The 12,358-nt window shown below is 46.8% G+C and overlaps 6 non-coding genes and 1 pseudogene across 6 annotated transcripts; all 7 read left to right on the forward strand.

The window, feature by feature from the left end:
- The first annotated feature begins 864 nt into the window (after positions 1–864).
- Positions 865–1,055, forward strand: LOC142280350 (U2 spliceosomal RNA). Its single transcript, XR_012742640.1, has one exon. It is a non-coding gene; the product is annotated as a U2 spliceosomal RNA (small nuclear RNA).
- Positions 1,056–3,241: 2,186 nt separating this feature from the next.
- LOC142280414 (U2 spliceosomal RNA) lies at positions 3,242–3,437 on the forward strand. Its single transcript, XR_012742700.1, has one exon. It is a non-coding gene; the product is annotated as a U2 spliceosomal RNA (small nuclear RNA).
- A 1,387-nt stretch (positions 3,438–4,824) lies between these two features.
- Positions 4,825–5,015, forward strand: LOC142280351 (U2 spliceosomal RNA). Its single transcript, XR_012742641.1, has one exon. It is a non-coding gene; the product is annotated as a U2 spliceosomal RNA (small nuclear RNA).
- Positions 5,016–6,403: 1,388 nt separating this feature from the next.
- Positions 6,404–6,594, forward strand: LOC142280352 (U2 spliceosomal RNA). The gene has a single exon (XR_012742642.1). It is a non-coding gene; the product is annotated as a U2 spliceosomal RNA (small nuclear RNA).
- Positions 6,595–7,919: 1,325 nt separating this feature from the next.
- On the forward strand, positions 7,920–8,110 carry LOC142280353 (U2 spliceosomal RNA). Its single transcript, XR_012742643.1, has one exon. It is a non-coding gene; the product is annotated as a U2 spliceosomal RNA (small nuclear RNA).
- A 1,406-nt stretch (positions 8,111–9,516) lies between these two features.
- LOC142280405 (U2 spliceosomal RNA) lies at positions 9,517–9,696 on the forward strand (annotated as a pseudogene).
- A 1,389-nt stretch (positions 9,697–11,085) lies between these two features.
- LOC142280355 (U2 spliceosomal RNA) lies at positions 11,086–11,276 on the forward strand. Its single transcript, XR_012742645.1, has one exon. It is a non-coding gene; the product is annotated as a U2 spliceosomal RNA (small nuclear RNA).
- Positions 11,277–12,358: the final 1,082 nt, after the last annotated feature.

The following is a 12,358-nucleotide window of genomic DNA, read 5'->3' on the forward strand; positions in this document are numbered from 1 at the left end:
AGCTTCTGAGCTCAATTGGGGACAGTCATGGGTGATGAATGTTTGCAACCTACTGCGAAGCCTCATACCGCAATATAAGGAACGTCAAATACTAAGAAAGGGCGGCCTATGAAAGAATTACTACTTTCAATAAGTACACTTAAACGGCTAATTGGGAATAGAAAAACTGTAAAAAGCCCTCTGAGAAAGCCCCCCTCTAACCTTTGATAGTAAGCTTTTCTGTAGTCTGCCTGTTGATGTATTTTCCGTTTGAACTGTGCACAACATGAAGAGACGGAACACTGGCGGCTTGTCACAATGCCCCCCGATGACATCACAATAGCGCTGCTGCCTAGAAAACAAGCTGCGCAGAAGAAGTTGTTCTTTGGGTGGGAGGGTGGGCTAGTGGAAGGAGGGGGCAATCTCTTTTTTTCCCGGGTGGTAGGGGGATGACAGGAGAAGGGAAGCGGGTGGTGAGAAAGGTACAGAGGGCAGGGTTTGGGGGCTGGGAAGGAAAGGGAAAAGATTAGGGTTTGGGGATGATGAAAGGGCTTTTTACGGGTAAGGATGGCAAAGGGTGGCAGTGACGGAAAGTCAGGCAACCTGTCCTGTCCGTCTTTTTGTATCGTGAATTGGAAAGACTGCAAGGGGGAGGGGAGTTGCTTGCGCCCTAAAGGAGGAGTTATTCAGATTCATTGCAGTGGGCGGCGGCTGCAAAACGCACCATTCTTCTTGTTTTTGCTCTGCAAAGCAGCCTTTTCAAGGGTTGGCTTGGGTGACAAAATGTCTTGTGTAGGCGTGGGTTTGTCTCCCTCTCGCTCTCTCTCCCTAAGATGTGTCCGGCATAGGCCAGGGTGCCACTCGAGGCCCAAACCAATTCTGGTTATCGCTTCTCGGCCTTTTGGCTAAGATCAAGTGTAGTATCTGTTCTTATCAGTTTAATATCTGATACGTCCCCTATCTGGGGACCATATATTAAATGGATTTTTAGAACAGGGAGATGGAAAAAGAGCTTGCTCTGTCCACTCCACGCATTGACCTGGTATTGCAGTACCTCCAGGAACGGTGCACCCCTTCTTAACCCAGTTTCCAAAAGCAGAACTCAATTCACCTGATTCATATTAGCCCGATTTAATGAATTGGAAGAAAGCATACGTCTTCATATGCACCTCAATTTGGCCCATTCACTTTTCACACTTCCTCCTTTTGTTTTTTATCTTTCACACTTTTGACTTTCTTTATTCATCCAAATAGCAAACTCATCACCACTCAACCTGACCAACTCGGCTATGTCCCCGTGCTGCAGTTCTCTGTCTTATCTAGATCATTTGCAATTGAATGGAATAGATCCCTTTTGGACAAAGTGGATTCACCTGCTGCTGCAGTGACCACAGGTGTGATAAGATCTAGAATTGGCATCTGGTGCGATCTCTCCGCTTCCACTCCAAAGAAAGTTACCTGTTTATTCCTATCATGCATTGGTTTTTGGGGTTTTCTTTGAGTAATGATGATCTCTTTAGTAGTCTGTTGGCGCCCTCTCCTGGAGGAATAGTTTGCTTGCTCTTGGACATTCTAAAAGAGAGGTCATGATAGACATTGAGCTTCTGAGCTCAATTGGGGACAGTCATGGGTGATGAATGTTTGCAACCTACTGCGAAGCCTCATACCGCAATATAAGGAACGTCAAATACTAAGAAAGGGCGGCCTATGAAAGAATTACTACTTTCAATAAGTACACTTAAACGGCTAATTGGGAATAGAAAAACTGTAAAAAGCCCTCTGAGAAAGCCCCCCTCTAACCTTTGATAGTAAGCTTTTCTGTAGTCTGCCTGTTGATGTATTTTCCGTTTGAACTGTGCACAACATGAAGAGACGGAACACTGGCGGCTTGTCACAATGCCCCCCGATGACATCACAATAGCGCTGCTGCCTAGAAAACAAGCTGCGCAGAAGAAGTTGTTCTTTGGGTGGGAGGGTGGGCTAGTGGAAGGAGGGGGCAATCTCTTTTTTTCCCGGGTGGTAGGGGGATGACAGGAGAAGGGAAGCGGGTGGTGAGAAAGGTACAGAGGGCAGGGTTTGGGGGCTGGGAAGGAAAGGGAAAAGATTAGGGTTTGGGGATGATGAAAGGGCTTTCTACGGGTAAGGATGGCAAAGGGTGGCAGTGACGGAAAGTCAGGCAACCTGTCCTGTCCGTCTTTTTGTATCGTGAATTGGAAAGACTGCAAGGGGGAGGGGAGTTGCTTGTGCCCTAAAGGAGGAGTTATTCAGATTCATTGCAGTGGGCGGCGGCTGCAAAACGCACCATTCTTCTTGTTTTTGCTCTGCAAAGCAGCCTTTTCAAGGGTTGGCTTGGGTGACAAAATGTCTTGTGTAGGCGTGGGTTTGTCTCCCTCTCGCTCTCTCTCCCTAAGATGTGTCCGGCATAGGCCAGGGTGCCACTCGAGGCCCAAACCAATTCTGGTTATCGCTTCTCGGCCTTTTGGCTAAGATCATGTGTAGTGTTGTTCGAAGAGGTGGTTTAAGCTCCAGGCCACCTTAGTACAATGATACACTGCACACTGGAAGGTTGCGCTTGCTAGTACTCTGGGTGGATAGTATATTCATCTAGAGGAAAACATGGCCCTACCAGGATCAAGGCTATTAGACTGAGTAAGGGTGGGGGGCTATAGTACAACGTGCCCCAGGACTGACGACCCTGGAGTGAGTCTGAGCTTGCTGGCTTGGGACCCCGGCAAGCCTTGGGCTCTGTAGCACACCGTACCTTGCCTTTTCATACTTTTTGAGCATATTACCCTATCCCGGCCTTCTGGCTAGGAAGGGAAATTTTTATAATCCCGGTCGGAGGTCTGGTCAGCTTTGGGCTGAGAAACTAACACCCGGTTGGAGGTCCGGGTCAGCTTCGGCTGAGAAACCAACACCCGGTTGGAGGTCTGGGTCAGCTTCGGCTGAGAAACCAACACCCGGTTGGAGGTCCGGTTAGCCTTGGGCTGAGAAACCAACACCGGTTGACGGTCCGGGCAGTTTCGGCTGCGAAACCAATAACTAGTAGCTCTCTACTCCACTTGGGTAAGATGCCTGGGTGGACGCTGGGAGCAACGACAAGGCTCAACCAGGCTTCGGCTTGGGGGAGCACCGAAGATCCCTGACCCTTGCTGTGGCCTTCTGGCTCGGAGGGACGGGGTTGATTTTTGGGGACCCTCTCCTCACGGTGGGGTCCACACGAATCCTAGCCTTTGCACGTGTTTTTGGTGTGACTTCGGTCATGCATTTTTTGTGGTGCTTTGGAAAGCTTCATTAAATCAAAATCTGTTCTTATCAGTTTAATATCTGATACGTCCCCTATCTGGGGACCATATATTAAATGGATTTTTAGAACAGGGAGATGGAAAAAGAGCTTGCTCTGTCCACTCCACGCATTGACCTGGTATTGCAGTACCTCCAGGAACGGTGCACCCCTTCTTAACCCAGTTTCCAAAAGCAGAACTCAATTCACCTGATTCATATTAGCCCGATTTAATGAATTGGAAGAAAGCATACGTCTTCATATGCACCTCAATTTGGCCCATTCACTTTTCACACTTCCTCCTTTTGTTTTTTATCTTTCACACTTTTGACTTTCTTTATTCATCCAAATAGCAAACTCATCACCACTCAACCTGACCAACTCGGCTATGTCCCCGTGCTGCAGTTCTCTGTCTTATCTAGATCATTTGCAATTGAATGGAATAGATCCCTTTTGGACAAAGTGGATTCACCTGCTGCTGCAGTGACCACAGGTGTGATAAGATCTAGAATTGGCATCTGGTGCGATCTCTCCGCTTCCACTCCAAAGAAAGTTACCTGTTTATTCCTATCATGCATTGGTTTTTGGGGTTTTCTTTGAGTAATGATGATCTCTTTAGTAGTCTGTTGGCGCCCTCTCCTGGAGGAATAGTTTGCTTGCTCTTGGACATTCTAAAAGAGAGGTCATGATAGACATTGAGCTTCTGAGCTCAATTGGGGACAGTCATGGGTGATGAATGTTTGCAACCTACTGCGAAGCCTCATACCGCAATATAAGGAACGTCAAATACTAAGAAAGGGCGGCCTATGAAAGAATTACTACTTTCAATAAGTACACTTAAACGGCTAATTGGGAATAGAAAAACTGTAAAAAGCCCTCTGAGAAAGCCCCCCTCTAACCTTTGATAGTAAGCTTTTCTGTAGTCTGCCTGTTGATGTATTTTCCGTTTGAACTGTGCACAACATGAAGAGACGGAACACTGGCGGCTTGTCACAATGCCCCCCGATGACATCACAATAGCGCTGCTGCCTAGAAAACAAGCTGCGCAGAAGAAGTTGTTCTTTGGGTGGGAGGGTGGGCTAGTGGAAGGAGGGGGCAATCTCTTTTTTTCCCGGGTGGTAGGGGGATGACAGGAGAAGGGAAGCGGGTGGTGAGAAAGGTACAGAGGGCAGGGTTTGGGGGCTGGGAAGGAAAGGGAAAAGATTAGGGTTTGGGGATGATGAAAGGGCTTTCTACGGGTAAGGATGGCAAAGGGTGGCAGTGACGGAAAGTCAGGCAACCTGTCCTGTCCGTCTTTTTGTATCGTGAATTGGAAAGACTGCAAGGGGGAGGGGAGTTGCTTGCGCCCTAAAGGAGGAGTTATTCAGATTCATTGCAGTGGGCGGCGGCTGCAAAACGCACCATTCTTCTTGTTTTTGCTCTGCAAAGCAGCCTTTTCAAGGGTTGGCTTGGGTGACAAAATGTCTTGTGTAGGCGTGGGTTTGTCTCCCTCTCGCTCTCTCTCCCTAAGATGTGTCCGGCATAGGCCAGGGTGCCACTCGAGGCCCAAACCAATTCTGGTTATCGCTTCTCGGCCTTTTGGCTAAGATCAAGTGTAGTATCTGTTCTTATCAGTTTAATATCTGATACGTCCCCTATCTGGGGACCATATATTAAATGGATTTTTAGAACAGGGAGATGGAAAAAGAGCTTGCTCTGTCCACTCCACGCATTGACCTGGTATTGCAGTACCTCCAGGAACGGTGCACCCCTTCTTAACCCAGTTTCCAAAAGCAGAACTCAATTCACCTGATTCATATTAGCCCGATTTAATGAATTGGAAGAAAGCATACGTCTTCATATGCACCTCAATTTGGCCCATTCACTTTTCACACTTCCTCCTTTTGTTTTTTATCTTTCACACTTTTGACTTTCTTTATTCATCCAAATAGCAAACTCATCACCACTCAACCTGACCAACTCGGCTATGTCCCCGTGCTGCAGTTCTCTGTCTTATCTAGATCATTTGCAATTGAATGGAATAGATCCCTTTTGGACAAAGTGGATTCACCTGCTGCTGCAGTGACCACAGGTGTGATAAGATCTAGAATTGGCATCTGGTGCGATCTCTCCGCTTCCACTCCAAAGAAAGTTACCTGTTTATTCCTATCATGCATTGGTTTTTGGGGTTTTCTTTGAGTAATGATGATCTCTTTAGTAGTCTGTTGGCGCCCTCTCCTGGAGGAATAGTTTGCTTGCTCTTGGACATTCTAAAAGAGAGGTCATGATAGACATTGAGCTTCTGAGCTCAATTGGGGACAGTCATGGGTGATGAATGTTTGCAACCTACTGCGAAGCCTCATACCGCAATATAAGGAACGTCAAATACTAAGAAAGGGCGGCCTATGAAAGAATTACTACTTTCAATAAGTACACTTAAACGGCTAATTGGGAATAGAAAAACTGTAAAAAGCCCTCTGAGAAAGCCCCCCTCTAACCTTTGATAGTAAGCTTTTCTGTAGTCTGCCTGTTGATGTATTTTCCGTTTGAACTGTGCACAACATGAAGAGACGGAACACTGGCGGCTTGTCACAATGCCCCCCGATGACATCACAATAGCGCTGCTGCCTAGAAAACAAGCTGCGCAGAAGAAGTTGTTCTTTGGGTGGGAGGGTGGGCTAGTGGAAGGAGGGGGGCAATCTCTTTTTTTCCCGGGTGGTAGGGGGATGACAGGAGAAGGGAAGCGGGTGGTGAGAAAGGTACAGAGGGCAGGGTTTGGGGGCTGGGAAGGAAAGGGAAAAGATTAGGGTTTGGGGATGATGAAAGGGCTTTCTACGGGTAAGGATGGCAAAGGGTGGCAGTGACGGAAAGTCAGGCAACCTGTCCTGTCCGTCTTTTTGTATCGTGAATTGGAAAGACTGCAAGGGGGAGGGGAGTTGCTTGCGCCCTAAAGGAGGAGTTATTCAGATTCATTGCAGTGGGCGGCGGCTGCAAAACGCACCATTCTTCTTGTTTTTGCTCTGCAAAGCAGCCTTTTCAAGGGTTGGCTTGGGTGACAAAATGTCTTGTGTAGGCGTGGGTTTGTCTCCCTCTCGCTCTCTCTCCCTAAGATGTGTCCGGCATAGGCCAGGGTGCCACTCGAGGCCCAAACCAATTCTGGTTATCGCTTCTCGGCCTTTTGGCTAAGATCAAGTGTAGTATCTGTTCTTATCAGTTTAATATCTGATACGTCCCCTATCTGGGGACCATATATTAAATGGATTTTTAGAACAGGGAGATGGAAAAAGAGCTTGCTCTGTCCACTCCACGCATTGACCTGGTATTGCAGTACCTCCAGGAACGGTGCACCCCTTCTTAACCCAGTTTCCAAAAGCAGAACTCGATTCACCTGATTCATATTAGCCCGATTAGCGAATTGAAATGAATTTTTATCTAACACACTTTTTACTTGCTTTATTCATCCAAATAGCAAACTCATCACCACTCAACTTCACCAACTCTGCTATGTCCCGTGCAGTATCTTGTTGTCAGTCTAATCTAGATCATGTGTAATTGAATGGAATAGATCCCTTTTGGACAAAGTGGAGTCAGATGCTGCAGTGACCACAGGTGTGAGAGGATCTACAATTGGCATCTGGTGTTATCTCTCTGCTTCCACTCCAAATAAAGTTACCTGTTTATTCCTATCATGCATTGGTTTTTGGGGTTTTCTTTGAGTAATGATGATCTCTTTAGTAGTCTGTTGGCGCCCTCTCCTGGAGGAATAGTTTGCTTGCTCTTGGACATTCTAAAAGAGAGGTCATGATAGACATTGAGCTTCTGAGCTCAATTGGGGACAGTCATGGGTGATGAATGTTTGCAACCTACTGCGAAGCCTCATACCGCAATATAAGGAACGTCAAATACTAAGAAAGGGCGGCCTATGAAAGAATTACTACTTTCAATAAGTACACTTAAACGGCTAATTGGGAATAGAAAAACTGTAAAAAGCCCTCTGAGAAAGCCCCCCTCTAACCTTTGATAGTAAGCTTTTCTGTAGTCTGCCTGTTGATGTATTTTCCGTTTGAACTGTGCACAACATGAAGAGACGGAACACTGGCGGCTTGTCACAATGCCCCCCGATGACATCACAATAGCGCTGCTGCCTAGAAAACAAGCTGCGCAGAAGAAGTTGTTCTTTGGGTGGGAGGGTGGGCTAGTGGAAGGAGGGGGCAATCTCTTTTTTTCCCGGGTGGTAGGGGGATGACAGGAGAAGGGAAGCGGGTGGTGAGAAAGGTACAGAGGGCAGGGTTTGGGGGCTGGGAAGGAAAGGGAAAAGATTAGGGTTTGGGGATGATGAAAGGGCTTTCTACGGGTAAGGATGGCAAAGGGTGGCAGTGACGGAAAGTCAGGCAACCTGTCCTGTCCGTCTTTTTGTATCGTGAATTGGAAAGACTGCAAGGGGGAGGGGAGTTGCTTGCGCCCTAAAGGAGGAGTTATTCAGATTCATTGCAGTGGGCGGCGGCTGCAAAACGCACCATTCTTCTTGTTTTTGCTCTGCAAAGCAGCCTTTTCAAGGGTTGGCTTGGGTGACAAAATGTCTTGTGTAGGCGTGGGTTTGTCTCCCTCTCGCTCTCTCTCCCTAAGATGTGTCCGGCATAGGCCAGGGTGCCACTCGAGGCCCAAACCAATTCTGGTTATCGCTTCTCGGCCTTTTGGCTAAGATCAAGTGTAGTATCTGTTCTTATCAGTTTAATATCTGATACGTCCCCTATCTGGGGACCATATATTAAATGGATTTTTAGAACAGGGAGATGGAAAAAGAGCTTGCTCTGTCCACTCCACGCATTGACCTGGTATTGCAGTACCTCCAGGAACGGTGCACCCCTTCTTAACCCAGTTTCCAAAAGCAGAACTCAATTCACCTGATTCATATTAGCCCGATTTAATGAATTGGAAGAAAGCATACGTCTTCATATGCACCTCAATTTGGCCCATTCACTTTTCACACTTCCTCCTTTTGTTTTTTATCTTTCACACTTTTGACTTTCTTTATTCATCCAAATAGCAAACTCATCACCACTCAACCTGACCAACTCGGCTATGTCCCCGTGCTGCAGTTCTCTGTCTTGTCTTATCTAGATCATTTGCAATTGAATGGAATAGATCCCTTTTGGACAAAGTAGATTCACCTGCTGCTGCAGTGACCACAGGTGTGATAAGATCTAGAATTGGCATCTGGTGCGATCTCTCCGCTTCACTCCAAAGAAAGTTACCTGTTTATTCCCTATCATGCATTGGTTTTTGGGGTTTTCTTTGAGTAATGATGATCTCTTTAGTAGTCTGTTGGCGCCCTCCTCCTGGAGGAATAGTTTGCTTGCTCTTGGACATTCTAAAAGAGAGGTCATGATAGACATTGAGCTTCTGAGCTCAATTGGGACAGTCATGGGTGATGAATGTTTGCAACCTACTGCGAAGCCTCATACCGCAATATAAGGAACGTCAAATACTAAGAAAGGGCGGCCTATGAAAGAATTACTACTTTCAATAAGTACACTTAAACGGCTAATTGGGAATAGAAAAACTGTAAAAAGCCCTCTGAGAAAGCCCCCCTCTAACCTTTTGATAGTAAGCTTTTCTGTAGTCTGCCTGTTGATGTATTTTCCGTTTTGAACTGTGCACAACATGAAGAGACGGAACACTGGCGGCTTGTCACAATGCCCCCCGATGACATCACAATAGCGCTGCTGCCTAGAAAACAAGCTGCGCAGAAGAAGTTGTTCTTTGGGTGGGAGGGGTGGGCTAGTGGAAGGAGGGGGCAATCTCTTTTTTTTTCCCGGTGGGTGGTAGGGGGATGACAGGAGAAGGGAAGCGGGTGGGTCAGAGAAAGGTACAGAGGGCAGGGTTTGGGGGCTGGGAAGGAAAGGGAAAAGATTAGGGTTTGGGGATGATGAAAGGGCTTTCTACGGGTAAGGATGGCAAAGGGTGGCAGTGACGGAAAGTCAGGCAACCTGTCCTGTCCGTCTTTTTGTATCGTGAATTGGAAAGACTGCAAGGGGGAGGGGAGTTGCTTGCGCCTAAAGGAGGAGTTATTCAGATTCATTGCAGTGGGCGGCGGCTGCAAAACGCACCATTCTTCTTGTTTTTGCTCTGCAAAGCAGCCTTTTCAAGGGTTGGCTTGGGTGACAAAATGTCTTGTGTAGGCGTGGGGTTTGTCTCCCTCTCGCTCTCTCTCACCTAAGATGTGTCCGGCATAGGCCAGGGTGCCACTCGAGGCCCCAAACCAATTCTGGGTTATCGCTTCTCGGCCTTTTGGCTAAGATCAAGTGTAGTATCTGTTCTTATCAGATACGTCCCCTATCTGGGGACCATATATTAAATGGATTTTTAGAACAGGGAGATGGAAAAAGAGCTTGCTCTGTCCACTCCACGCATTGACCTGGTATTGCAGTACCTCCAGGAACGGTGCACCCCTTCTTAACCCAGTTTCCAAAAGCAGAACTCAATTCACCTGATTCATATTAGCCCGATTTAATGAATTGGAAGAAAGCATACGTCTTCATATGCACCTCAATTTGGCCCATTCACTTTTCACACTTCCTCCTTTTGTTTTTTATCTTTCACACTTTTGACTTTCTTTATTCATCCAAATAGCAAACTCATCACCACTCAACCTGACCAACTCGGCTATGTCCCCGTGCTGCAGTTCTCTGTCTTATCTAGATCATTTGCAATTGAATGGAATTAGATCCCTTTTGGACAAAGTGGATTCACCTGCTGCTGCAGTGACCACAGGTGTGATAAGATCTAGAATTGGCATCTGGTGCGATCTCTCCGCTTCCACTCCAAAGAAAGTTACCTGTTTATTCCTATCATGCATTGGTTTTTGGGGTTTTCTTTGAGTAATGATGATCTCTTTAGTAGTCTGTTGGCGCCCCTCTCCTGGAGGAATAGTTTGCTTGCTCTTGGACATTCTAAAAGAGAGGTCATGATAGACATTGAGCTTCTGAGCTCAATTGGGGACAGTCATGGGTGATGAATGTTTGCAACCTACTGCGAAGCCTCATACCGCAATATAAGGAACGTCAAATACTAAGAAAGGGCGGCCTATGAAAGAATTACTACTTTCAATAAGTACACTTAAACGGCTAATTGGGAATAGAAAAACTGTAAAAAGCCCTCTGAGAAAGCCCCCCTCTAACCTTTGATAGTAAGCTTTTCTGTAGTCTGCCTGTTGATGTATTTTCCGTTTGAACTGTGCACAACATGAAGAGACGGAACACTGGCGGCTTGTCACAATGCCCCCCGATGACATCACAATAGCGCTGCTGCCTAGAAAACAAGCTGCGCAGAAGAAGTTGTTCTTTGGGTGGGAGGGTGGGCTAGTGGAAGGAGGGGGCAATCTCTTTTTTTCCCGGGTGGTAGGGGGATGACAGGAGAAGGGAAGCGGGTGGTGAGAAAGGTACAGAGGGCAGGGTTTGGGGGCTGGGAAGGAAAGGGAAAAGATTAGGGTTTGGGGATGATGAAAGGGCTTTCTACGGGTAAGGATGGCAAAGGGTGGCAGTGACGGAAAGTCAGGCAACCTGTCCTGTCCGTCTTTTTGTATCGTGAATTGGAAAGACTGCAAGGGGGAGGGGAGTTGCTTGCGCCCTAAAGGAGGAGTTATTCAGATTCATTGCAGTGGGCGGCGGCTGCAAAACGCACCATTCTTCTTGTTTTTGCTCTGCAAAGCAGCCTTTTCAAGGGTTGGCTTGGGTGACAAAATGTCTTGTGTAGGCGTGGGTTTGTCTCCCTCTCGCTCTCTCTCCCTAAGATGTGTCCGGCATAGGCCAGGGTGCCACTCGAGGCCCAAACCAATTCTGGTTATCGCTTCTCGGCCTTTTGGCTAAGATCAAGTGTAGTATCTGTTCTTATCAGTTTAATATCTGATACGTCCCCTATCTGGGGACCATATATTAAATGGATTTTTAGAACAGGGAGATGGAAAAAGAGCTTGCTCTGTCCACTCCACGCATTGACCTGGTATTGCAGTACCTCCAGGAACGGTGCACCCCTTCTTAACCCAGTTTCCAAAAGCAGAACTCAATTCACCTGATTCATATTAGCCCGATTTAATGAATTGGAAGAAAGCATACGTCTTCATATGCACCTCAATTTGGCCCATTCACTTTTCACACTTCCTCCTTTTGTTTTTTATCTTTCACACTTTTGACTTTCTTTATTCATCCAAATAGCAAACTCATCACCACTCAACCTGACCAACTCGGCTATGTCCCCGTGCTGCAGTTCTCTGTCTTATCTAGATCATTTGCAATTGAATGGAATAGATCCCTTTTGGACAAAGTGGATTCACCTGCTGCTGCAGTGACCACAGGTGTGATAAGATCTAGAATTGGCATCTGGTGCGATCTCTCCGCTTCCACTCCAAAGAAAGTTACCTGTTTATTCCTATCATGCATTGGTTTTTGGGGTTTTCTTTGAGTAATGATGATCTCTTTAGTAGTCTGTTGGCGCCCTCTCCTGGAGGAATAGTTTGCTTGCTCTTGGACATTCTAAAAGAGAGGTCATGATAGACATTGAGCTTCTGAGCTCAATTGGGGACAGTCATGGGTGATGAATGTTTGCAACCTACTGCGAAGCCTCATACCGCAATATAAGGAACGTCAAATACTAAGAAAGGGCGGCCTATGAAAGAATTACTACTTTCAATAAGTACACTTAAACGGCTAATTGGGAATAGAAAAACTGTAAAAAGCCCTCTGAGAAAGCCCCCCTCTAACCTTTGATAGTAAGCTTTTCTGTAGTCTGCCTGTTGATGTATTTTCCGTTTGAACTGTGCACAACATGAAGAGACGGAACACTGGCGGCTTGTCACAATGCCCCCCGATGACATCACAATAGCGCTGCTGCCTAGAAAACAAGCTGCGCAGAAGAAGTTGTTCTTTGGGTGGGAGGGTGGGCTAGTGGAAGGAGGGGGCAATCTCTTTTTTTCCCGGGTGGTAGGGGGATGACAGGAGAAGGGAAGCGGGTGGTGAGAAAGGTACAGAGGGCAGGGTTTGGGGGCTGGGAAGGAAAGGGAAAAGATTAGGGTTTGGGGATGATGAAAGGGCTTTCTACGGGTAAGGATGGCAAAGGGTG

This window comes from Anomaloglossus baeobatrachus, unplaced genomic scaffold, assembly GCF_048569485.1.
Source record: "Anomaloglossus baeobatrachus isolate aAnoBae1 unplaced genomic scaffold, aAnoBae1.hap1 Scaffold_451, whole genome shotgun sequence".
Taxonomy (NCBI): Eukaryota; Metazoa; Chordata; class Amphibia; order Anura; family Aromobatidae; genus Anomaloglossus; species Anomaloglossus baeobatrachus.